Genomic DNA, 25,032 nt, shown 5'->3' with positions numbered 1-25,032 from the left:
CAGCACCAGCTCAAATGCTGCCTCTGTACCCTGACGGTGGGGACAGCATGGAGCCACTTGAAGATGGCAATGTATGGCTTGCCCTGCCACACAGGGAGCCACTCTGGGCAGCGGACCCTGGGAGGGAGAGCAGAGGAGCCTGCTGGCTGCACACACAGCCAGCACAGAGGGATGCAGGGCAGGTGCTAAGCAGGCTGGCCCCAAAAGGTGTAGCATTGCTCATGTGCTCCATAATTCACAAATCCCAGCCATGTTGCCACTTCTATGCACTCCCTCCCAGTATCTGCTGCCCAGAACTTCAATTAGGAGTTATGCCAGTTAGTTGAGTGTTCTGGTTACTCCAATACCGGGTAAAGAAGAGCTTACCTTACTTCAGTAGCCATTGATGAGAACTAAAACCTCACCCCAACCTCGTTATTCTCATGAACTGGTCAGGCAGATAGAATCTGAAAGGCAGCTTTTTAACTCATGATCCCTCTAATTTGAATGGTGAATGCATAGCTAATTAATGCATATTTAGGCCAATGCATAGCTTATTTTGAGTGTAATTTGAAATGGTCTATTTGTGGCACTATTGAAATAAAGCACAGTTAGAGGTTCTCTTACTTCTCCTGCAACAAGAACTACAGGGATGCTGAAATAGCAAACCCGTATTTCAGAAAAATATTTCAAAATAACAGGCAAGTGTCAAAGACACGGAGGATCCCAAGGTGTCCCAAAATAGCTCTGCTGTGTAGACATAGGCTCAAATACAACCAAAAAAATCATTGCTTTAAGAAGAACAGCAGCAAAGCACATTATGCAGAGCATTTAAGGCCATATTTTAAAATGTAGCTCCTAGTGAAGTCAGAGGGAGTTAGATCACTAATTTCCTTTAAAAAGCTGGCCTTTAGCCCTTTGCTCTTTGTGACTAGTCTATGACTTGTGTGTGCATAGGTTGATTTTGAAATATGTACTTCCTTTTTTGGAGTTATTCTAGGAAGCACCATTTTTGCACTCTTGTGCATGCTTATTTTTGTATGCCCATGGATCACTCACCAGTTGTGTGTTGCATGTGTCTATTTGTGTACTTGATATTCATGAATCACAGTCTGATTGTGGCATTAGACCTGACTGGGCAACTTAACCTTTATACATAGGCAGAGTGTTTGACCAACTGAGCGAGTCTTTGATTCTTGCAGGAGGAAGGAGGAGGTGGTGAGTGTGTGTGGAGGGTAAGCAGGCCTAAGGAATTTCAGGATGTTCAAAACCTATTTCTTTCCTCTTTTACACAGAAAAGACTTTTAAAATTTTATTAGGTTCCACAGATCCCAGAATGCAAACACCTGGATTCTGTCTTGAGAGAGGAGGAGAAAGCAAAGACAAAGCACTAAAGCAACATTATCAGTTGTTTGCCAGATCTTTACTTTCTCCTCAAGTGACAGTCACAAACTTTTCAGTCACAAACCCTTCGTTGCTGTTACAAAATAATTGTGTTTGCCCTCTCTGTGCAGTTCTATTTCTGCTGTGCAGTGTCTTATCCCTTCCGCTTCTCATTTGGCGGCTGTGGCCAGGAGGTCATGAGGAATATAACTATCTGTGAAACTTACATAGCCACCAAAATCACCTCAAATTTGTTTATTTTCACAACAAATCCAAAGCTCCTCCCCTCCCCGCACCCCCGATATATACGGCAATGGCACTAATTGTCAGGAAGTGAGGGGGAAATGCTCAGTTTGCTGCATTCCTCACACTGGCTGAGGTGCACAGAGGGCAAATGAACCTGGACCTGCCCCAGCCAGAGAATATGCACCCCTTTCCCAGCTGTGCTTGCTGGAGCTGCAGTGGCCATGGAGAGGCACTTTTCACTTGGCACCAAGCCCAATTTCCAGTGGGGAACTGAGACACAGGTAGACTATATAACTGACCCAGTGTCACGGAGATGTGTGGGGAGAGCAGAAGTTGAACTGAGGTCTCCAACAGCCAGGTGAGTGCTCTAACTACTGGACTAGCCTTCCTTCTCTTTATGCTCAGTTGAGTGTTTCACCAACATAATTGCCTCTAGCATCCAGAGTGATGGGTTGGCCTTTGTCCCTTCAGCTAAGGGAAGCTGGAAGCACTGCTGCCAACGCATCCTGTTATTCTTCCCTCCTCTCATCACTTCCAGCTATTATTGCCTAGTGAGCCCAGCAGCCTCGGTGTTTGGCCTGCCACAGAGATGACTTGGCTGCCTCCTATGTTCTACATGATGCTTTGTTTTATGGGATGTCTCTGATCATGTCTCTTAACACATAATGCCCTAGCCTCCTAAATTCAATCACAAGGGCTGTGTCTACACTACAAAACTAACTTTGAAGTTGCTTACTTCAAAGTACAACTTTGAAGTAAGCAACTTTGAATTTGAGCATCTACACACACCCGACTTTGAAGTAGGGTACTACTCCTTTCCCAGGAATGAAGTAAGGACTTCAAAGTTGGGCTTCCTACTTTGGTGTTAACTTCAAGGTAAGGGAAAATATGTATAGACTCTCTGCTGGCTACTTCAATGTAGTGCCTAACTTTGAAGTTAACTATGACGTTAGTTCCAAGTGATAGAAGGGAGCCCACTAATGCCAAGCTCGAGAGATCAAAAATCCGGGGTCAGACCTTCAGACGCCATGATAGTGCACCCCAAATCATGATTGTGCATATATGTGTGGGGAGAGAGAGGGAGGCTTTTAATTTATAAAGCAGTGGTAATCCCCAATTTTTTCTATGGTTGTGACATTTGGGTGACCTACAGAAAACACCTGAAAACACTTGGAATGCCAGTGTAGGGTGAAAATCCCAAGTTCCTGATGCATATTATGGTTTCTGTTAAGAATCCTCACTTTTATGCCCAAATTTCATAAGCTGGTATAAGACCTAATTAACTCATAACATGTATCATGGTTCACAAATACAGCTAGTTTGAGAAGGAACTTACAAGCAAGGCCATAGCTTTCTCACAGTCTGGAGAAAGAGATGATAACCACAGCAACTGTGCTCCAAGGCCAAGTCCAGAGGCTGTGAGACAAACCTGAGCTGCCAAGGATGAGAAACCCTCCTCCCTTTCAGTGTTCTCTACAAGACATTTCCCTACTTCACTAACCCAGCGCCCCAGGTACAAGAACAATGTGTTACAAATAAGTGATGTTTGTTATGTATTCTCTTTGGTTTATTTTAACTCCTTCAGATATGGACCTGTGGATCACACCCAATCGAACAAAGGCATCATTACTCCTATGAATACATAAGCATGTTATTTAAACAGATGACTAAATAAAAAAGACACTTGTGTATTACCTAAAATGTTTCATGTAAATTACAGATGGAGTCATTGTGTAACATTTTAGATTATTGGCTTATTGTGCTCATCATGTCTTTCTGCCAGCACCTACCCGGGGGCATGGGACCTCTCACCCCATTGTTTCTCATAGCCCATTGATATCCTATATAATCACCTGTAACCTATTGCTTGACAGCACTTCACTGAGCCTAGCCTGACAGACAAGGTGGCACTCCGCCAGCGTGGTATGTAATAAACCTTCCTGTTTGATTCGACACGGCGTCCAGACTTTGATCCTACAGTCAGCACCAATGTTTTCTTTGGAAAATCCTCAACGTAAAGTGGGAGGAATGTTGCACTGGTGTCAATGTTCACAGAAGCCAATGTCTTCAGTGTCGAGGCTCTGATGATCCTGCACCAGCTGACGTGGAGTGGGCACTGTGCGTGCATGCCTGATACACACTTACCAGAACAATAGCTCTATGGCCAACTCATTAAAGAGGGAGAGAAATGGGGAGGCCAAATGAAATGTTTGAATGATATTCTCAAGATACTCATCAGGAAATGGGGCACTGATACCGCACACTTGAAGACAACAGGGATCATCTTATAAGGAGCCTGCGGCCTTCTCATTTGCCTAAGGAGCCCTAAAAATCAAAGTTCAAGGGACTGTTGCTCATGATGACGACTATGACTTGTGAAGTGTCAGTGGAAGCTGTGGGGGAAGAGGATGAGCAGGGGACAGGGGGCGCTGGTAAGGGAGGACTAAGGCCTATCTCAGCCCCACTCTGGGAAGAAGCTGTTGGCATCAGCAGGGGCTGCACTTCATTGTGGAGGAGCTGATGATCACCTTATCAGCTCCTTCACCATGAAGCACAGCCACTGCCTCCACTGCGCCATATCTGTCTGAGGCTACTACACCCATGTTACAAAGGAGGATGTTCCCCCAGCTCTTCCTGTTCCAGTGTCCCTGCCCCCACCAAAAATGTGGGGGATCTAAGTGTTCTTTATGCACAGGAGGACCACAGTAAATCTGCTACACCTTCAAAATTAAACATAGATGATACACAGGCCCAAGGGCCTCTTTTGCTCATGGATCAATGTCACTCACGTGATGATATTATTACAGTATCATTTGACTTACTACAGTGCCTACAAACCCTATACATGGACCAAGGCCCTGTGCTAGGCACCTGAGTGAGTCCACTGCCTTTTGATCTAAGAGGCCTCCTTCCAGTTGCCTTTTAGAGGCTTTTCAAATTGTTTAGCCTGACTATATGTATTTATTTACTTTTTTGAGGGATTTACCTTTGGTACTGCCAAGCTAAAAACATCACAGTCCTGCCCCAGCTGGCTGGCAAGCTGCAGTTAAAACAAAAAATGGAAATACAAGTTGTATTTTTTCCTCTGTTGTAATGTCCCTGTTTTGGTAACAGGCGTCAGACTGAAGACCTAACCTGTACGTTCAGGTATGTTTGCAGCTGTGTTTAAAGCAAACATTGTCCTTCTTTCCTCAACACAATGCCCGTGTTTTAACAACAGGGCAGTAAGCTAGGGGTGTTTCCTGCCAGGGTGAACTGTTCAGCATCCAGTGCTTGTTGAAATGAAAATATTGACTTGTGGGGTTCCTCTGAGGAAGGTGGGATCTCTGCCCTTCATCCATCAGACAAATACTATGATCGGGCTCCTGTATGTTCTGTCGCACAGCTGACTTCAATTGTGTGGCAAAGTGCCTTCAGGTATGTCTACAAGGGGATAAAAGGGGGTACAAGTCAGCTGACATGGGCTCATAGGGCTTAAATTCAGTGGCTACAGCACTGCTGTGTAGATATTCAGAGTCGAGCTGGAGACAGAACTCTGGGACCTTGTGAAGATGGAGGGTCGTAGAGCTCAGGCTCCAGCCTGAGCCCAAACATCTACCCAGAAGTTGTTGTCAAAGTCTAAAATCCTAGGGCTGGAAGGGACCTTGGGAGGTCATTGAGTCCAGCCCCCTGCCCAAAGCGGGATCAACCCCAACTAAATCATCCCAGCCAAGACTTTGTCCAGCCGGGACTTAAAATCCTCTAAGGATGGAGATTCCACCACCTCTCTAGGTAACTCATTTCAGTGCTTCACCACTCTCCTGGGGAAATAGTTTTTCCTAATATCCAACGAGACCTCCCGCACTGTAACTTGAGACCATTGCTCCTTGTTCTGCCATTCATCACTACAGAGAACAACCTCTCTCCATCCTCTTTGGAAACCCACTTCAGGAAGCTGAAGTCTGCCATCTAATCACCCCTCAGTCTTCTCTTCCGAAAATTAAATAAGCCCGGATCCCTCAGCCACTCCTCCTAGGTCAGAGGTTTTTAGCCCCACAAGAGCACGCCAATTAACCCAGACAGCGGCAGCTGTGTCATGGGGCTTTTATCCCTGGGTAGCTGTACCCTCAATGTCTGCCTCACTGAGACACTAGGTAAGGAGCTGTCACAGTTTTCTTTGTGCCCCTGAGCGAAAAGCAAAATCCCATAAAGCCTAACACTTGGAAACAGTAGGGCCCTGGGAATGTGAGTAAAGTGTCACTGGCAGACAAGCAGAGACTCTGCCTTACTGATAGTGCAGCCTATGCCAAACAAAGGTTGAGAAGAATAGCACTCAGCTAGCAGCCTGTTATAGCCCAGTAGATTGAGCTGGAGAACAAGGACGCTGAGCAGAGACACTGGAACAATTTTTAGGTTTGCAGGACCACCCCCCACCCTTTAACCCACCTGCATCTCTTATTGCTCCAGGCTGCAGCCACAGAAGGCAGCAGCTGCAGATCCCTGAGTGTGAAGCCAACAGTCTGGGCCTAGGCCTGCAACTGGGCCACCAGCACTCTGGGCAGCAGTAGAGACCATAGCAGCCAGGATCCCCAGGCTGATAGTGGAACCTGCAGGGTTAGTGGGAAGGAACCTCCGAGGCTGTGGGGATGGAAGCAGAGACTCCCTGGAGCTGGTGGCTGGGACCCTGGGCAGCAGCAGGGCCTTAGGCAGGGATCCCAGTGCAGGGTGCAAAATCTGGAGGGTGCACCAGCACCACCTCCGTCCCTTCTTCCCATGCCTAAGTGTCTCAGTCTGTTTTATTCTTTCTAGCAGTGCTGTGGCTAATACAGTAACTTTCATATGAAACCTGAGTCTTCAACTGAAACTTTCTTGCTATTCTCCATCAAGGCAGCTGCCATTGTATCTTCAGTAAATTCAATCTGATAACCTAAGGGCTCTAACCCTGAAATAACATACAGTATCGGTGGGGGCTGCTGCTCCAGTTCAAGGGGCTTATGGTACAGGGAAACTGCATCCTTGCCAGATGACAGGTAGTGTGTGAAAGTGTCTGCTGCAAGAGAGTTGTAGAGCTTAGAGCAGTGGTGGGGCAACCTGGAAAGAAAAGAATGTCCTCTTTTCCCATCCCCTATGTGTTCCACTCTAGCTCCAGCCAAGAATTCATCTCCTTTCTGCAACCAGAGCCAAGCTCCTTTCAGTATCCTCCCAATTCACTCCCCACTCCACAGCAGAACACAGACTTCCCCAAATTAGACTGGCTTCCCTTCCTTCCTTCCTTCTTTCCTTCCTTCCTGGCTACCCTGACTGGGGGTCAGAGCTCCCTTCCCTCCAACACCAAGATGGCCCCATAGCTCCAGTTCTAGCCTCTCATCTCAGGATTCCCCCTTCGTTGGTTTCATACCTTGCCCTAAGCCCCAGGACCACCCTCCCTCTAACCAGAGCCTTCCCACTCCATGCTTTGAAGCCCCTGATGTTCCTCATCAGAGTGGTAAAGGAAGTGGCCTGGACTCCCGGTGGGGATAATGATTTACCAGCGTGAGTGCCGACGTGTCAGATGCAGGTGTCAGGCACAGGGGACGGTGAAGGAATGGGGTCTCTGCCAGGGTTCCTTCTGAGCCATGCACTTAATTTTTACAGCCATACACATGCTCAGCAAGGGTGACTTGCAGCAGTTCTTGGACACTTTTACTAGTGGCGATGCTTAAATCCTGCCCCCTTACTCCTGTCCATGTCTACTCTTCCTAAGCTGGTCCAGGAGCACTGTTGTGTCTCTGGGAGAGGGCACCCCACTGGGATGGGGCCACAGGGGGGCAGACATAGGGTCAGCAACCAGGCCCCTAAGCATGGGGTAGCAGCCAGAAACACAGGTGCAGGGCCAGTAGCAGGTGTGAGGCTGGCAGCCAGGATTCTGGGCATGGGACCAGGAGCAAGCCCCAGCATGAGGCCAGGAGCAGAGACCTGGAAACAACTGGCAGCCAGCTGGCATGGGAACCAGAAGTGGAGCCCTGGGCGTGGGGCCAGGACACTGTGTGCCAGGCCAGGAACAGAGCCCAGGCACAGGATCATCAATCAGACCACTAACTTCCCCTTTGTATCTGCTGCCCCCATCTGGACCCTCTGACCCCACCTTTGTTTCTGTACCTGATGCCCCTGCCTTCCCCACTGTTCCCTGCATCCAGCGTCCCCCACCTGGACCCCGGCTCCCTTTCACCAGCTTTATGTAATCACTGCCCCTATTCATAGCTCCCCCACTGCCCCCCATCCTCCCCAACCTCCAGAGCTCTGGGGAGCTGATGGGTGAGGCAGCTACAGCCTTCCCCAATGCCAGAGCTCCAGGGAGCTGACAGGCAGCACAGCACAGCCCCCAGTGGAGCATCGGTGGCACCAGGTTAGGCAGTTTGGGAAGACATTGCCTTCCTCCGCCGAGCATACCTGCTGCCCATCCGTACACGTAAGAAAATTCATTTCGCACATGGCTGGAAAAAATGAGAGGGAACATTGCCTACTTCCAGAGCACCTCCTCACAGCCAGGTGTCATGTGGCGACTCCCTTCCTACCTAGTCTTCCCTTGTGACAGCTGTCCTGGCCTCTGGTGGGCAAATTTCCTGTTTAAATGAACATCTCTTTTGGGTCTCACAGTCCAAGGTACATGTAAAGTAATGTCCAAAGTTCACTTTCTTCAGCCCCTCTTCCTTGTGGCCACTAAAGCCCCTGCCTCCAGTTCCTCACCCAACCTCTTCCTCTCGTTGCACTCAAAACAGCGTCATCTCAGGTAGTTTTCGTTCCATGTTAATCCCCAGTTGTATACCAAAAGCTCTGTCGGGATTGCCACAGCAGGTACCTTTCATCCCTGCTGCCTTGGTATTCTCTGTGTCAGCTCTGTAACAAACCCTCCATCAGGCCTGCTTCGGTGAGAGCCATTGCCTACTGACAGTCCATATCCAGGGTTTGCCCTGCCTCTAGCAGCCTTCCCTGACACTCTCCATTGCCAGGCTTCCTTTCCAGGTCCCATGCCCTCCTAGATCAGGCCTTGTTGCTCAGGTTGAACCTAATGACTACACATCTTCCATACTTCTATTCCAGAGCTCAGTCTTTCCCCGCCCCCTTCCACTCCCCCCGTCTTCTGCCAGTGTCGGGCCCCTCTAGATCTGATCCCAGATTTGTGCCTTTCACATAAGAGAAGAAACTCCCTTTGTCTTGGGTTTCTTCCCTGGCCTTCCAGCCCACTACCCTGTGCTCCTTTTTAAAGACCTAGCTCCTGTCTACCTGGATGCAAGTATCAGTTATGCCTGCCACTCATCCATTGCCACTCAGTGGCCTAACTAAGCACAGGACCCTGCTAACCCAGGGTTAATCACTGTGGGGTTTATGCAGTCATCACAAGGATACATAGTCTGATATGATGGATCAATGTGAATTAGCCTTGCAGAGACCTGGGTATCTGCTCTGAGCCCCTGCAAGAAAACAGCTGCTGCACTAACTTAGCATTGTTTGTTTGTTTGTTTCAAAAAGAGACTGGGGTGGGGGCTATTTTTTCTTTTCTTTCTTTCCTTTTTTTCTGTTTTTTGGATCATCATCAGTATTTAAATTTCACAAAAGTTTTGGGAGGCTCCACAGCTGCTTTAAAAATGGAGGAAGTTTTAAAAAATTTGTAAAAATGTTGCTCCATTTAGGCTTTGGAAATTTCAAACTCTGCAAATGTTCAGCCAGCATTCTGGCACATGAAAGCACCCCACATATAATGGATTTTAGAGCCCAAATTCCTATTTGCTAGCCGACCTCTGCTCCACATGAAAATGTAGAATATAGCAATATCTCTAAACGAGGTGGTATCTTCTTCCTGTACCATTCACAAGCTAATTATCTATTGCCAAAGTGTCAGATTCTTTGGAGAGATGACATGTTCTTGACTGTATAGCACTTAGAACTATGTGAAACCGTTATGCATTTCATATGATTGCCTTCATGCCACCTAACAGCAACCACTTCAAGAGACCTCTGCTTTTTGTGAGCTTTCACTTATAGCATGGGGAAGGGATGGTCTTCATGGCTTTGAAACCTGGGTTGGGAGCAGAAACAATTCTAAGCTCAGCCTGCAAAATGCACAATTAAATCAATGTTAAAGCACAAGTTAGAACCTGGTTTGAAGCTACACTCGGTCTCAAACAAAGGAGAGGAAATAAGCATAAAGCCACACAAACTAGAGGGATTCATATTATACACCACATTTGCACACAGAGACACACATGCACAGGCTAGGCACCACAGAATTAATGAATGCAGTCTCCTGTTTTGTGACTAGGAAATTCACATATGTAATCCTCATCCACACCCTAACTATGGCCAAGGAATAAAGTTTAGTCGCTTACTAGTATTCCTGTGTGTCACACCCTTATTACACCCCATGCCTATATGGCTACATCTCTGCTAGAAGCATCTGTCTACAGAAGTTATTGTCAGAAGAGATGTTCTGACAAAACTTCTGTAGACAGATTGTGTCTACACCTAAAAGCAGATTGATCTTTTGACCCACTCTGTTGACAAAAGGGCCTCCCGGAGCACATAAACAGCTTTTGGTCAACAGTTTCTGTTGACAAAACACATCTTCTGTGTAGATGCTCCATGAGTTTTGTTGACTAAACCCCAGTTTTGTCTACAAAACTCTCTAGTGTAGACGTAGCCTATGTGTACATGACAGAAAAAGAGGTGAATTTGAAGCCAGTGTAGACTTTAATAGAAGAGTGATGCAAAAACTTCCTTCTGCAGTTCCCCCCATGTGGGTCCTTCTTTGGGGTGCAAATCAGGGCAAAATATGTTGTTTTTTATTACTGCCCCTGATTCTCAAACTTCTGAATCAATACACTATTTGAAAGGGAAGAAACTAGTGCTGGTGACTCTATAAAATTTATCCATGAGTCAAAGACAAAACTCCGTCCCAGGCCAGCCTTATAAGTATCTTTGTGCAATTGTTTTCATGAATAACATACTGAACCCTGTGTCATCACCAGTTTGAGCAGCTGCCACATTATAATCTCCAGCAGGGTGCTTTCTAGACCAGCAGCCACTTGGCTGTATGGCTGGCAATGTTCCTCAGCCTGGCGCTCGGGAAGTGTGGGTTTATGTTGGCTTTCTGCCTGACACACTTCTAATGCAACTGAATGTTGCTTGTGTATGACGGAGGGCTGTTGTGTGTGGGAAGTAATCCTGCACCACTGGACTAGAATTTAGTCCCATAAGCATATGAGGAACAGGCCATAGCTTGGCTAGAATTACACAGATTGCACATGGTTAGCAATTATTCCTGTCAGCCCGGGACCGTGAGTTGGTTGTTGCGACAAACACTGAGCATTGTAATAGACCTGTGGTACAGTGGCCTTACTCCAACTTTCTTCGAGATGAGAATTTCTACACTCGGGGAGAACTTTTAAAATGTTAGAAACTTTGTGTGCACTCACCAAACAACAAATAAATACCGAATTGCTGTACCCAAATAATGGTGTTTGTAGTGTTGCCACTGAGAAAGGAATACTAGACACCTGTTAGATACAGAAAGATGCTAATAGACACATAAGCTGGGTCTACACGGAGGTGTATTGCCAGCAGCTTCATGCTAATGAGCAGTCTCACAATTGCAAATGGCTGCTCATTAGCATAATAGCAGAATTTTTTCCGGCATAAGGGGCTGGTGACACGGGGGTTTTGCCAGCAGAGACACGTCTACATGGCCCATTTACTGCTGGCAATGAGATCTCGTGTGGCCATGCTAATTAGCCACCTGATTATGCTAATGAGTGGTCATTTGAAATTGTGAGACTGCTCGTTAGCCAGAAGCTGCTGGCAGTACCTCTCTGTGTAGACCCAGCCATACGGGGACACTGTAGTGAAAAAATTATTTTAAGGGGCTTGGACCATTTTATTTGTAAGGGGAAATATTCAAAGGCCCATTTTTTCACATTCTCCCCTCTCACGTGCATTGGGAGCTGCAGCAGCAATTCTGGGACACATAAAAGTACACCGGAGAAAATCTGACACATTGCACTGTCTGTTATGTGATGGTTACAGATTAGCAGTGGGGCAACAGCCACCATGAGCCCTGGGGCAGGATGCAAGGGGGCCCTGGCTCTGTACTCCAGAAGAGGCATGGCCAAGGGTAAAAGGGGTGGGGCCTAAGGCAGTCAGCAGCCCTGCCTTCCTTTCCCCCCACCCCCACCCCCATCCCACCACCGCCACCACACACACACACCTTGGAGCAGTGAAGTAGCACTGCCAGCACTTCAAACGGGCCTGAAGTTCCAGCTACCATCGCCAAAGAAATGGCAGTTGTAGTGGCTGGAGCTCCAGGCCTCTTTGAAATGCTAGGCCTGGGGGAAACTCACCTCCCGCCCCCCGCCCCCCAGTCAGCAGGCCTGCAGATCAAAGTTAACAGGGTAAATTCTGCTTTCAGCCACACCAACGTACAAACAGAACTCAAGTCACAGGGGTCACTCCAGACTTGTATCCCAAACACCAGACTGACAGGACACTTTAGGTAACTTTTGCAAGCTTCATTTATTATATAGGGTCATAATTTATGGACTCTCTACATGCACATGCAAGTTAAGATAATTTGGGTCTTTGATTAAATGACGTGTCTGTTTTATGATCCAAGTCACTGATGCTCATTTGCACACCAAAATCTTTGCAGCATTTGTGGGAGTGAAAAAGAGGCTCTTTGCTTGCTGACTGCAGCCAAGCTATTCATCTGAGCTTGCACAGTCATTTTTCCTTATGAGTCAGACACTGCAATTCATTAGCTATAGTAAGCTATGAAAACATATTTACACCACTGTAAATTCAGAATAACTCAACAGATTTCAGTGAAGTTGCACAGGATGCGCTCAGGTGTAACGGAGATCAGAATGTTGATTGAAACAAGGGTGAGGACAAGCTACACAAACTTGATATCAATGATACTGTGCAGCAAGTTTTGTCCTGTTCCAGCCTCTGACTACCTGTTAACTTGCACTCAGTTGCACCCACAGCAGAAGTTTCCAGTAAAAGGCATCAGACTCAGTGCCATGTGGCCCCAGCTGAGCAGGAGCATGTTCAGAGAGCCATGACTGGTATTTGGGCCCAAGCCTGGGTGATGGGAAGCCAGAGTTCTAATCTCAGCTCTGATACTTTTAACACAGCACCTCTGGTTGGGTTGTTGGAAGAGGAACTAGAACCTGAGATGGCTGATCTAAATGTAGTACTCTCTGCTGCCTCAGCTAAAAACCTGTGCTCTGGTAGTGCAAAGCCAGTGACAGACTCAAGCTAAACTGTGATCTAGGTTCAATGCTGTGGGCAGGGGCAGCAGCCCTCTTGCCAAAAGGAGATATCAGTCATCTTCAGAGCATCCCATCTCACAGCCAGGTTGTACTTGCTACTACCTCTTCATATGCACCATGACCAGTCCCCACATCCCCACAGCCTCCTGGAAATAAGGATGGACCAGTCACACTGAGGTTCTAAAGCCAGGGTGGCAGTTCTGTATGGCTGTGATACATAGGCTGCCCTTTCAGGAAGGTAAAAAAAAAAAGTTGTGTTCTTGACTTGGTTTATCTGACATACTGTGACTAACAAGGTGAAACTGTAGTGACAAAAAGGCAGTTTGTAGTTGTCATATGTGTTAGCAGATGAGACTTGCCGTCTACTCTATAGCAGGCCCAGTGTCATCCATATGAAGATCCTATGCCTCCCTAGCACCGCTCCCTTGAGACCTTGGCTTCATGGCGATATTGGAGACATATTATCTGGAAATACATCTAGCCCTTGGTGGTCCCTGAGGCCACAGTGAGGACAAGCTCCAGGAAAGAGCGGGTTTTAAAGAACTGAGACAGAAAATGTGAATCGTGCCTGCTCTCTGCTGCTACTCCTTCCCTTTAGCCTGGTTTCTTTCCTCCCTCCACCTTGCAAGGGCCTGTAGAGCACTCACTGTAGAGTCTGGAAGAAGGAAGGATTAATGCCAGGGAGACAATTTACTCAGTCTCTTTCAAAAAGGATGGTGGAGTATCTCTTCCATTCACAATATGGGCCTTCACTGTTATGTGGTTTCCCGCTGGACATTTTCCAAGGCAAGTTCCACCTCCAGCCATTGCTGTGGGCTAGAACTCAAAAGGCAAGGTACTAATGAAAAGATATCTTTCAAACAAAGCTTTTTAAGAGTAAGCATGTAAAATAATATTGAACATGCAAATGGCAAGGTAAAGGTAAAATACAATAGACGTAACATGTTCCACCTCACTGGAATTTGTCTTCATATCAGTCCCCATCAACCTGAAAAAACTGACACCTCTTGGAAGACTTTGTAAAGCATCTTAACATAAGATGGTTCCATCAATGCAAAACTAATCCTCTACATTTATTTTCCCCTTGTTCTTTATTGCTAACTACGTGAAATTGGTCTGAATCAAGCATTCAAATTTGGATCCAGCTTTCAGATCAGCCAAAGTACACAGAGATGTACAGACCTGAGGTTTGGAGGATTAAAATATGCAGTGAAAATATTCTGTTAGGAAGCACTGAATCTGGGAACCAGTAACCATCATGCACAAAGTTCTAGGAAGCTGGATTTCCAGGCTAAGAGTAAATTTCCTTAAATGGGTTTGTCTCTAGAAAAGTCCAAGCTCTACATCTGATTCAATTTCCAACTAGCCCAAATTGATTCCGACCCCATCCTAAAAAGACACTAAAGAGACAGACGTAGGAAGAAACTCCAATGTTTTAGACATGCCAAGTCCTATCAAATGGCTTAGCAATATTATTTGGTAAACATGTTTTCTCCACAATTATGTCAACATCATCTACAATAACACTCGTGTCATCTGCTAAGCACTGCTGCACCACCCGAAGCGACCATGATTGAGGCATCACACCACGCATTGCATAGCGAAGGTCCCATTTCTGACTTAATCCTGTGAATTCATGATTCTCAGGTGCAGCCTCAAGGGCAACATTAGGTAAGTCAGGGCATGCACCCTTTTACATAAAAATTGAGAGTTGGATAGCAGAGCATGCGGAAGTGCTCTTATTCACCCTGGTGACATGGCTAAAGAGCTTACAGAGCCATTTTTTTGAACTCAGTGAGTGACTGAATGAAGGGCATAGCTTTTCAAATTGTGGCATTTTGTACAAAGGAAGTCACTTGATACTCAAGATTTGGAACTGATAGCACGTATGAAATACCTCTAGCTAATTCAGGTTTGATTGTCCACATTGGTTGCTCATATAGCAATGTAGGTAGTAAACAAGTTTGACAGATCCTGACCTCTGTCAATGTAAATACTTTTTTTCATTCATTTGCAAGTCATGGACTTCATGCAGAAGGGAGTGAGATATCATCACTGAAGGACATCTGGTCTGCTGTGTGCATTTGAACTCTGCTTCTTGCCAAAGTAAGTGGCCCAGCTGTGAAATTACATGGTTTGGACTTCCACCAATTGATGTTTAAGCCAGTTTACAGGCAGTATCTTGGAAGCCTTGAAGCATGAAACTGAAATTCTTTGGTTTCACAAGCAAGGCAGCATTGTCAGTATAGTCTTGACCAACCTTGGTTCTGAGTTGTGGGGCAGTAAGTCCTAGCATCTAGTTTATAGCTTCATAGAGTAGTTCCAGGATGAGAATACATACCTGCACATACATGCAGTTCTATAGGAATGAGTGGAGAGCTGTGAAACAACACTGGTTCTCCCATCATTTCCAGTGTGAAGCTCTCACCAGATTTAGCATAACATAAGGGATCCAAACTATTTCTGCGTGAACTAAAGTGCTAACCTATCAACTGAATCAAAAGTCACTTTAATGTTCGCCACTATCTCTCTGGGTCGGGAGTGGGTAATTGTGCGTCTGCTGCCTTCCTGGGATGTGGTAGCCAATTCTCAGGCTCCCTCTCTGGAATCGAACCCTGATTCTCCATTACCCATCGTCACCACGGTAGGCACAGGAACTACCATCAAAAGTTGATAGGGCAGACATTTGAATGTGTCATCACTGCCACACCCTCAGACTGGTATCACAGAGGTAGCCGAGTTACTCTGTATCTTCAAAAACATGAAGAAGTCCTGTGGCACCTTATAGACTAACAGATATTATGGAGCATGAGTTTTCATGGGCAAAGACCCTCTTTGCCAGACTAGACTCCCTCAGACTAAACTCTTCCCTGTATTATGCCTGCCTCCAGTGACACGAGCAGTGACCAGCCAGCTCTCAGGCAAAATGGTTCCTGCCACTGCCGACATTCTCTTCCCTTGTGATACAAATGGGAGAATCACCTTTAAGATGGAGCCTTGTAATATCACGCATCATTTAATGCATTTGGAAACCTCTTCCACAGCTGTTTTCAGACATAAAAGAAGTCATGAAGCACTTTAAACACTATTAAGTGATGAGCTTTCATGGGACAGACTCAGTTCTTCAGATTATAGCCTTGGCTCATCTCCTAATAAATTATTTTATTAGTCTTTAAAGTGCTGCATGACTGCTGGTTGGTTTTGCTAGAATATGGACTATCACGGCTACCTCTCTGTCGCTGTTTTCAGACATGCTTAACACCAAATAATTTTTCCGAAAGAAGCAATTGAATTCTCTTGGCTGGAAAAGATGGGCTCTGCATTTTTCTTCAGTCACAAGCCAACTTAAAATAGAGTTGTCGTTTTCAATTTAGATCACTGCTGGTGAAAAGGGATTTCCTTTTAAACGTCAGTTGGCTAAATAGTCTTCATTTCTTGGTCCCAACTATTGTGCATTGGTGTTTGTTTGCATAGGATGCCACATTCCCAGCCAGAGGTAGGTGCGCTTCAGTGATGTGTGAAGTACTTACTTACTCCATAAACACAACACATGGGTAGTGGCTACACTAGCCCCACCTTTCGAAAGAGTATGCTAATGAGCCACTTTGGCAGATGCTAATGAGACGTTGACATGAATGTACAGCACCTCTTTAGCATAATGGTTGTCATGCGCATTTCAAAAGTGCCACTTTCAAAACTCACGCTGCTTCCGTAGAGGGGGCCTTTCGAAAGGACCCCCAAGATTTTGAAAGCCCCTTCTTCCCAAAACCAGATGGGAAGAAGGGGCTTTCAAAGTCCAGGGGGTCCTTTTGAAAGGGCCCTTTCTACACAAGCAGTGTGCATTTTGAAAGTAGCACTTTTGAAATGTGCACAGCCACCATTATGCTAATGAGGCACTGCATATTCATGAGAGCGCCTCATTAGCGTCAGCCAAGGTGGCTCATTAGCAAACACCTTTCAAAAGGTGGGGGCTAGTGTAGCCACAGCCATTGTCTGTAAACTGGGTTCTGCTCTCTAGAATAGGGCACTGGATTGGGACTCAGGTGCTCTCCAGTCTGTCCTTGGCTCTGCCACAGTTTTACTCTGAGACCTTGAGCAAGTTATTTACCCTCCTGCACCTTTTGTTTGTTTTGTCTACTTAGATTGTGATCTCTTCGAGTCAAGAACTGACCCTTGCTTTATGTTTGTACAGCGATTAACATAATGGGACCCCAATTTCAGCAGAGTCTTCTAGGTATGACTGTTCCTAATAGAGATATCAGTCTCTTAAAATAAATATATCTACAGAAAGGACCAAAAATACATGTTTCTGGGAGCATTCTGGGTGCCCTCAAGTCCCCTCAACTTTTTGGGATCAGAGCCTGAACATAAGACATTATTAAAAAGCAGGATTGTATTGGCTTTAGAGGAAGGAGTCAACAGTGTGCTCTTGTAGCCAAGAAGCAGAACAGCACATTGGGGTGCATTAGGAGAAGCATTTCCAGCAGATCTAGAGAAGTTATTACTCCCTTTATTTGGCATTGGTGAGGTCACATCTGGATGCATTGGAGCAGTTTAAGTGGAGGGCAACAAAAATGATTATGGGGCTGGAGCACATGACCTACGAGGAGAGGCTGAAAGATTTGGGCTTATTTAGTCTGCAGAAGAAAAGAGTGAGGGGTGATTTGATAGCAGCCTTCAACTTCCAAAGGTGGGCTCTGAAGAGGATGGAGAAAAACCGTGGTGACAGATGGAAGAACAAGGAGCAATGATCTGAAGTTACAGAGGGAGCGGATATTAAAATGGATATTAGGAAAAACCATTTCCCCAGGAGGGTGGTGAAGCACTGGAATGTGTTACCAAGACAGGTGGTGGAATCTCCATCCCTAGAGCTTTTGAAGTCCTGGCTTGACATAGTCATGGCTGGGATGATTTAGTTGGGGTTGATCCTGCTTTAGGCAGGGGGCTGGACTCAATGACCTCCTGAGTTCCCTTCCAGCCCTACAATTCTATGATTCTATGAATCACTCTCTTTACATCATCTTTTAGCCTAGATAGAGCTTCCAGGCAGATGAAGTGTTTTAAAATGCCTAATCATCATGAGTAATCCTTGTCCTCTTTGTGAAAAGAAGATATTATAGGAGACTCTCATTACTGATGACATCTGTACAAAATGTGATGCTGAGTACAAGATAACTATATCATGTATAAAAACAACAAGAAGGCCTGAGGCACCTTATAGACTAACAAATATTTTGGATCATGAGCTTCCGTGAGCAAAGACCTGCTTCCTCAGATGCATGAGTTGGGTCTTTGCCCACAAAAGCTTATGCTCCAAAATATCTGTTAGTCTATAAGGTGCCACAGGATTTCTTGTTGTTTTTGAAGATACAGACTAACTCGGCTACCTCTCTGATACTATATCATGTATGGCAAGAATGGAAAGGTTTTTATTTGCTAATTATGATTATCCTATTTATGTGTGTGTATCATCTTTGTATCTGGAGTTTTGAATGTTGGCCGTGAGCTTGTATCTTATACATTTGTTGTACTCCTTGATGACACCACCCAGACAGAATTTACCTTAGGGCTAGACAGCCATGTGTTAATGGCTAGTCAAGGGCACTCTAGTCTCACAATGGGCCACTGAAGAAATTTATTCTAGCTAGCTAATTTTTCCTGAGGGTGCCTCAGAAACAATGCCCGTCAATGCCCATCTCCTGTGATTCATCAGAACAAACATAGCATGTGACATGCTCATGTGATCCTGGATACCATCAGGGCCAGCATCTATTCATGTGCAGAGCTGTGGGCTAGTAAATTTCCATACATATGACAAAGGATATAAAGGACCCCTGAGGCAATTCTATTTTGCCTCCTTCTTGCTCTAATTCTCTGAATTGTGGATTTACAACTAAAAGGAGCATCTTGAACTGTGGAGTTGGGACCTTCCAATCTTCTGGAAATTACTAGAAATTTTTTTCAACCAGCAGTCTATCAATTGCTGCTATAAACCCGATAAAAGGACTTCACAATCATTTGTATGTATGTGATCTTTCAACCTTTCATTACCCTCTTCTTTCACTAAGAAATCTTTTGTGCACTAAGGATTGGATGGCAGTGTGATATTTGGGTGATACCTGAGATTCATGTTGACTTGCAGATGTGTCTGACCCTTTGGGATTAGAAAGAATCTCACATATGGTGAAATGGGTTTTCAGTCACCTCTCACCAGATTAGATTGGGCTGTCTAGATGAGGGTCAAGGGGTGGACTGCCCAGCAGGAGCTGTGTTTTGGCTTCTGAGTAACCAATGGGCAACAGCCAAAGCTCTTTTCATTCTGAATCTAATTACAAACTAAACCATCAGCCTTGGGAATTGTCTGCCCTATTTCTTGCAGTTCACCCTGAGTGTGACTTTCTCAGCATGGCCCATCAGGTACCTGACCACAACTGTGTTGACTCAAAAGAGCCAGTGTAAATGTGAAAAAGAGAAATCAAGCCAGCTGTAGTGTATTATTGTGTAATCAAAGCAAGTATCCATGAATCTTCATGCCATTCTACCTTTCTTTTCTATTAAGGAAAAAAGCGTGACTAACTCCTACCTTGCATGCTTATTTTATATATGCAGAAGCGCCCTTCTGGGCCAAAACCATGTTGATGTGAATCATATGAAAAAATGTTGAAATTGTTCCACTGATTAGTTGAGCTTCTCCTGTGAAAGAGACAAGGCAGGACAGGACTTGCCTGAGCTTCTATTTATTCAAGTCATTCAACACAGAAAGCAGGTTTGAGAGGAGAATGAGTTACTTTGAGGGCAATGACAGGATAGATTCAAATGTACTCCATGTGAATTTTGTGCAGGGGAGAGAGAGAAAGACCAGCTGTGCTCATTAATCCTGATACTGATAAAAATGGGCCAAATCCTTAGTCTTACTTAAATGGCCCGACACAATGTAAACCCCGCTGAAGGCTGGAAGCGAGGCACTCATGCAAATTCCATCCATACTTTCCTAATTTCCCTCTCTTTCCTATGGAAGACATTGAATTTACTGCAAGCCCATTTTCACAAGATGACTGTGGCTTCTCCATCATGTGCTGATGTGAGCAGCTACTGTGCATAAATAGGCCCTTCAAGACATTGTCCTCATGTGCATGAGTGTGGAAGAGAACTAAGCTGTGCTATTAGGACAGACTTTTGCGGTCATTGTCAAGGGATCATTGCACTAACTGACCGCTCTGAATATGGAATTTGGCCAGGCCATTTAGTTTTGTTGGCTTTTGTATTAATTGGACACTTGGGATGAAGATTTGGCCAAATTTGGAGGTCCTTAAAAAAGCAAACTTCCATCCAATGGGACTTGTTTTAATGAGATCCTCAATGTGGGGCCCAGTATAATGAATAAAACCAAGATCTGTGCTAAACTTTGGTTACAAAACCCAAAACCACATGCAAATTTTCTGTTCCATTACATCAGCTGAAGTTTCTCAGCACGGTTATAAATGTTTCAAGTCAATCTGGCCAGTGTTGAGTAAGCCGGAGCTTGGCTTTTGTGTTGAAGCTATTTAATTATGGTATTTCACACACAATGTGAGCAAGTTTGTTTTTTCCAGGGTTCATTCAAACACTAGAGTCTGGGGAAAATCTCAAGGGGCCCGATTCTGAGTTCATTTACACAGGTTTTACAGTGGTATAATCCCATTGATTTAAATGCAGTTTTTCCTAATTTACCTCAAGGTGGGATTCAAATCAGGCCCAAACAGTGTGAAGCCAGCTAAGACAAAACAAAAAAAAAAAAAGTTTCACAAGAACCCTGTGTGGTTACTTTCAGACACACCTAACACTTACAGGATCAAACTCACGGAGGCGAAGAGTTGCACAGATGGTGGAGGAAGCCAAAGCACAGGGGGTCCAGTGTTTCTGCCTGCATTCATGAATCCAGGGTAGCAAGCTGATTGTAGCATCCCCTTGTCAGCTTATTCCCTTGTCAGCCTGCTTTCTTATCAGTGTAGTACTCAGGAACAGTCAGTACCATCCATCTATGTCTATCAGGGATGGTCTAGACCAGGCGTGTCCAACCCGCGGCCCGTGGGCCGCATGCGGCCCTGGACAGCTAGTAAAGCGGCCCCACAAGATCATAAACTTTTAACATTATTATGTGATTTATATACATTAACTGTATTATATATTTTATATGCGGCCCAAGACAATTCCTCTTCACTCAATGCGGCCCAGGCAAGCCAAAAGGTTGGACACCCATGGTCTAGACCTTGCTAGTGTAGACACAGTCTTGGGTGTCCAACCTTTTGGCTTATATGAATGCTAAAATACTACATCTTGGCTACATTATTTCTTACAGAAATTCGCACTCCCTTATCATGATGAACTATTACTTAGCTCCAAGACTGTGTCTACACTAGCAAGGTCTTCCGGAAGAGACGGGGCACTTTTGAAAGATCCGGCAGAGCATCTACACACAAAATGTGTTCTTTTGAACATAAATCGAAGAACATGATGCTTCTTTCAGAGGTGCTCTTCCAGTCCTGGATCAGGAAGAGCACCTTCTTTCAAAAGAATCTTTTGAAAAAAAAACAAAAAACGTGTAGATGTTGCATGGACCATTCTTTTGAAAGAAGAGTGCTCCATGGCACTGGCACGCAGAGACACCCTGGCCAGTGCCAGTGGAGCTCTATGCTCCCTGCATTGGGCCACGTTTAAAGCTGCAGGGAGCCAGAAACCCCACAGGAGGAAGCTGAGAGAGCCTCCTGCTGCATGCTCTCAGGACCACCATTTGCTGCCATGAACAGAGCCATGGCCACCAGCCAGCCCCCATGAGAGCCATAGGGGCCCCCCCACTGAGCCCTTGGAGAGGTCAAAGGAGCCTGCCCAGTCCACAAAAAAATGAGCCCCATCCTGGACTGAACTGGAGCTTCAGGACCTCCTTGGCCTTTGGAGAGATGAGGAGGTACTCTGGGAGAGTGGTGGAACACGGCCGCCTTTGCCCGGTTAGCTGCTGGGTTGAATGTCTGGGGACACCATGCATGGACCTAGGAGCAAGTATGCTCCAAAATTAAAGAGGTCAGGCAGGGGTACACCCGGGCCTGGGATGCAGCCAGATGGTCAGGGCAGGATCCACCACCTACCCCTTCTACAGGGAGCTACGGAGCCTCCTTGGGCCCCAGCACACCTCCCCACAACCCATGGTCCTTAACACCACAGTGGATGAGCCGTACCCTGAGGCTGAGACAGAGGCACAGTCAGGACCCCTTGGCCGAACCACTGTGCCTGACACTGAGCCAGCACTGCCCTTGAATGACTCCTGAGATGGGGAGCTCATAATTAATGTGCTGTTGCAGTCCAGATGTGTGACAGACAGCAGGTCATTGCCAGACCTTGGCAAGAGGCCTTCCAGTAAGTACCTGGGGAGATGCACACTCTGAGGCAGGGGGAGATGGCATCCGCCTCTGCCAGAGCTGGCAGCAGGCTAGCCACACAGCCGTCGGCCCTAGACCAGACACACCCAGGCCAGCCATGCCTCCTGGCACACAGTAACGACCACTGGCAACACTCAGTACCTGCTCCCATGGGCAGCACCATGGGCCACATGCACAGGGAGTTGGGTAAGCTGGGCCAGACTGTGCCTATGGCATGCCCCACATATGCAGGGCCCCTCTCAGTGCCCAGGATCCCCCAGGGCCACTGTGCTGTTGGATGGGGGGGTGGAAGGCTGCTGCCCATGGGGGGGGGTGAGGGGCACGGCCCCCGGGGCACTAGTGTGGGATTGACATGCCATCTGTCTCTTCACTTCCATCCATACAGCTGCACCATCTGAGAGTCAAGTGAATTCTGTCTCATCCCTGGGGCCAGACACCCCACCAAGGGCAGCGGAGAGGGCCACCACCTTCCCAGCACCACGGTGGGCCTGCATCTGGAGGATCCAGAGACACGTGGTGGATGCTGCCATACAACCACCATTTGCCACCAGATGGAGGTGACAAAGCAGAGGTTCAGGGTGGAAGAGGTAGACCTGGCCTGGGAGCAGGAGGTCTGAGCAGAACTGAAGGGGAACCTGTGGGACATTACAACTATCCTGTGAAAGCACCTGGCCTGGCTTCCTGCTTCTACTGCCCACCCTGCTGCTCCCTCTGCTGCCGCACCTTACCCCCCAAAGCCCTCGCACAGCCCTACCTCCCTGTGCCCCCAGCTCCTCCAGGGACCCCAAACCTATGGTGGGAAGAGATCTCAGGGTCAACGGGGCTCACATCCCTCCACCCTCACCCAGGATTAATGCTCCCCCTTCTCCTGCCCCCTTCAGGTTTTGGTGCCCCCCCTTCCCACCTCCCCAATGTATATAATTAGCCCCTGTTCTCCACTGTATATAGTTGGTTACACAAAATACAGTTGTCAGTATGTTCATTCATTATGTTAAACAGTTTTTATTGTTTCACCATCCCCATGTCCTGTGTTCATGGTTAGAGGATGGTGAGGAGTGGATGCTTGTGGAGGGTTGTGTGGGGGAGGATAGTGAGGGGGGATGTGTGGGGGAGGTCATGGTGGGGGATATTGAGGGGGTGGACATGTGGGCCTGCAGGGGGGTACCTAGGAGAGGGTAACTGGAGCTCACAAGCAAAGATCTCACATAGGGCCTTTCTGATGCATACCCCATCCCAGTGGGCCTGGAGCCTTTGGGCCATGATCGGCTGTTCATAGCTGGGGCTGGACTCAGCCACCCACTTTCAATGAATGCCTTGCCATTACTGTCTACCACATTGTGGAGGGCGCAGCAGGCCTCCACCACCTTGGGGCAGTTCTGCAGCCCAACCTCCAGGCATGTTAGGAGGCACCTAAACTGGCCCTTCAGGCTCCTGAATGAGTGCTCCTGGATGGGGTCCATATGGCCAATGTAAAGCCGCATGAGCCAGGGCTTCAGGGGGTAGGCAATATCTGCCACCATGCACAGGGGCATGGTGATGTCCCCGACCAGGAGCTCCTGCTAGGGGATGTAGCCCCCCACCTCCATGTGCCAGCAGAGGCTAGAATTCCAGAACACATGCACATCATGTGCCCAGCCTGACTAGCCCACGTAGATATACATGAACTGTCCTTTAGAGTCCATAGGACTTGAAGCAGCACTGAGTGGTAGCCTTTGTGGTTTATGTGCCATCCTACACTGTGGTCTGGGGGGCAGATGGGGATATGGGTCCTGTCCAGGGTGCAAAAGCAGTTCAGGAATCCAACAATGGCAAATCCTGCAATGGCCACATCCAGATCCCCAGTGCAGATGACCCTCTGGAGCAGCATGGCATCAATGTCCCTGATGACCTGCATGGCATGGAGAGCGCATGCACTCGTGAGTGCATGGTGGGATGGATCTGACTTTGTCCCTCCTGCCCTCCTCTCCCCTGCCCCCTATGCCCACTCCCCCATGCCCCCAGCCAGTGAGGGTCTCCCTTCCCCAGGAACCCCCTCCCCGTGGCAGGTGTCTGACCTGTGCATGCCTTACCTCCATGAGAATGACCTCAACAGTGGCCTTGCCCACCCCAAACTGGTGCCTCATAGACTGGTAGCTGTCTGGGGTGGCCAGTTTCCACGCTGTGAAGGCGACCCACTTCTTGAGGGGGACATTAAGCTGTATGTGAATGTCCGGGTATCTCAGGATGGGGTTGAGCCACTAGCAAAGCTCCAGGAAGGTCTGCTTGCTCATCCAAAGGTTCTGGAGCCAATGGGCATTGTCCTACTCCCCTATCACAAGCCTGTCCCACCAGTATGAACTGCTGGGATGGCTCCAGAGACATTGGGGTTCCCAGGGGGGTGCTGGTGGGGTCCTGGGGAGAAGGGCTGCACAGCTTTGGTGTGGGGGTGGTGTTGCCCACAAAAGGAGGTAGAGGGCAGCCACGACCACCATGGATGACAGGCCGAGCATGGCGTTCATGATGTCCAGGCTTGGGTGGGGCTGGGGAATCCATGTGACTGTGGAATGGCTGCCTGGTCCCTCCACTGGCTCAGCTCTGCTGCGAACAGCTCCACAAGCCTCAGCAGCGTGTGCAGGGATGGGGTGTTTGTGGGGCGCCATTTAAGGGAGTGGTTGGCTGAAGCTCCCAGAAGGACTTGCTGGCCATGTGACCCCATCTATAGTGTTTCCTGCTTCTTTCTTTTGAAA

The 25,032-nt window shown here is 47.1% G+C and overlaps 1 long non-coding RNA gene across 1 annotated transcript; it reads left to right on the top strand.

Annotated features, from left to right (window-relative positions):
• The first annotated feature begins 1,710 nt into the window (after positions 1-1,710).
• LOC142008428 (uncharacterized) lies at positions 1,711-23,227 on the top strand. Its single transcript, XR_012644141.1, has 4 exons — positions 1,711-1,966; positions 14,912-14,999; positions 17,036-17,127; positions 22,692-23,227. It is a non-coding gene; the product is annotated as an uncharacterized LOC142008428 (long non-coding RNA).
• The last annotated feature ends 1,805 nt before the right edge of the window (positions 23,228-25,032 follow it).

Source organism: Carettochelys insculpta, chromosome 2, assembly GCF_033958435.1.
Source record: "Carettochelys insculpta isolate YL-2023 chromosome 2, ASM3395843v1, whole genome shotgun sequence".
Lineage (NCBI taxonomy): Eukaryota > Metazoa > Chordata > Testudines > Carettochelyidae > Carettochelys > Carettochelys insculpta.
The sequence above is the reverse complement of the archived record's forward strand: the minus strand, read 5'-3'. Positions and strand labels throughout refer to the sequence as shown.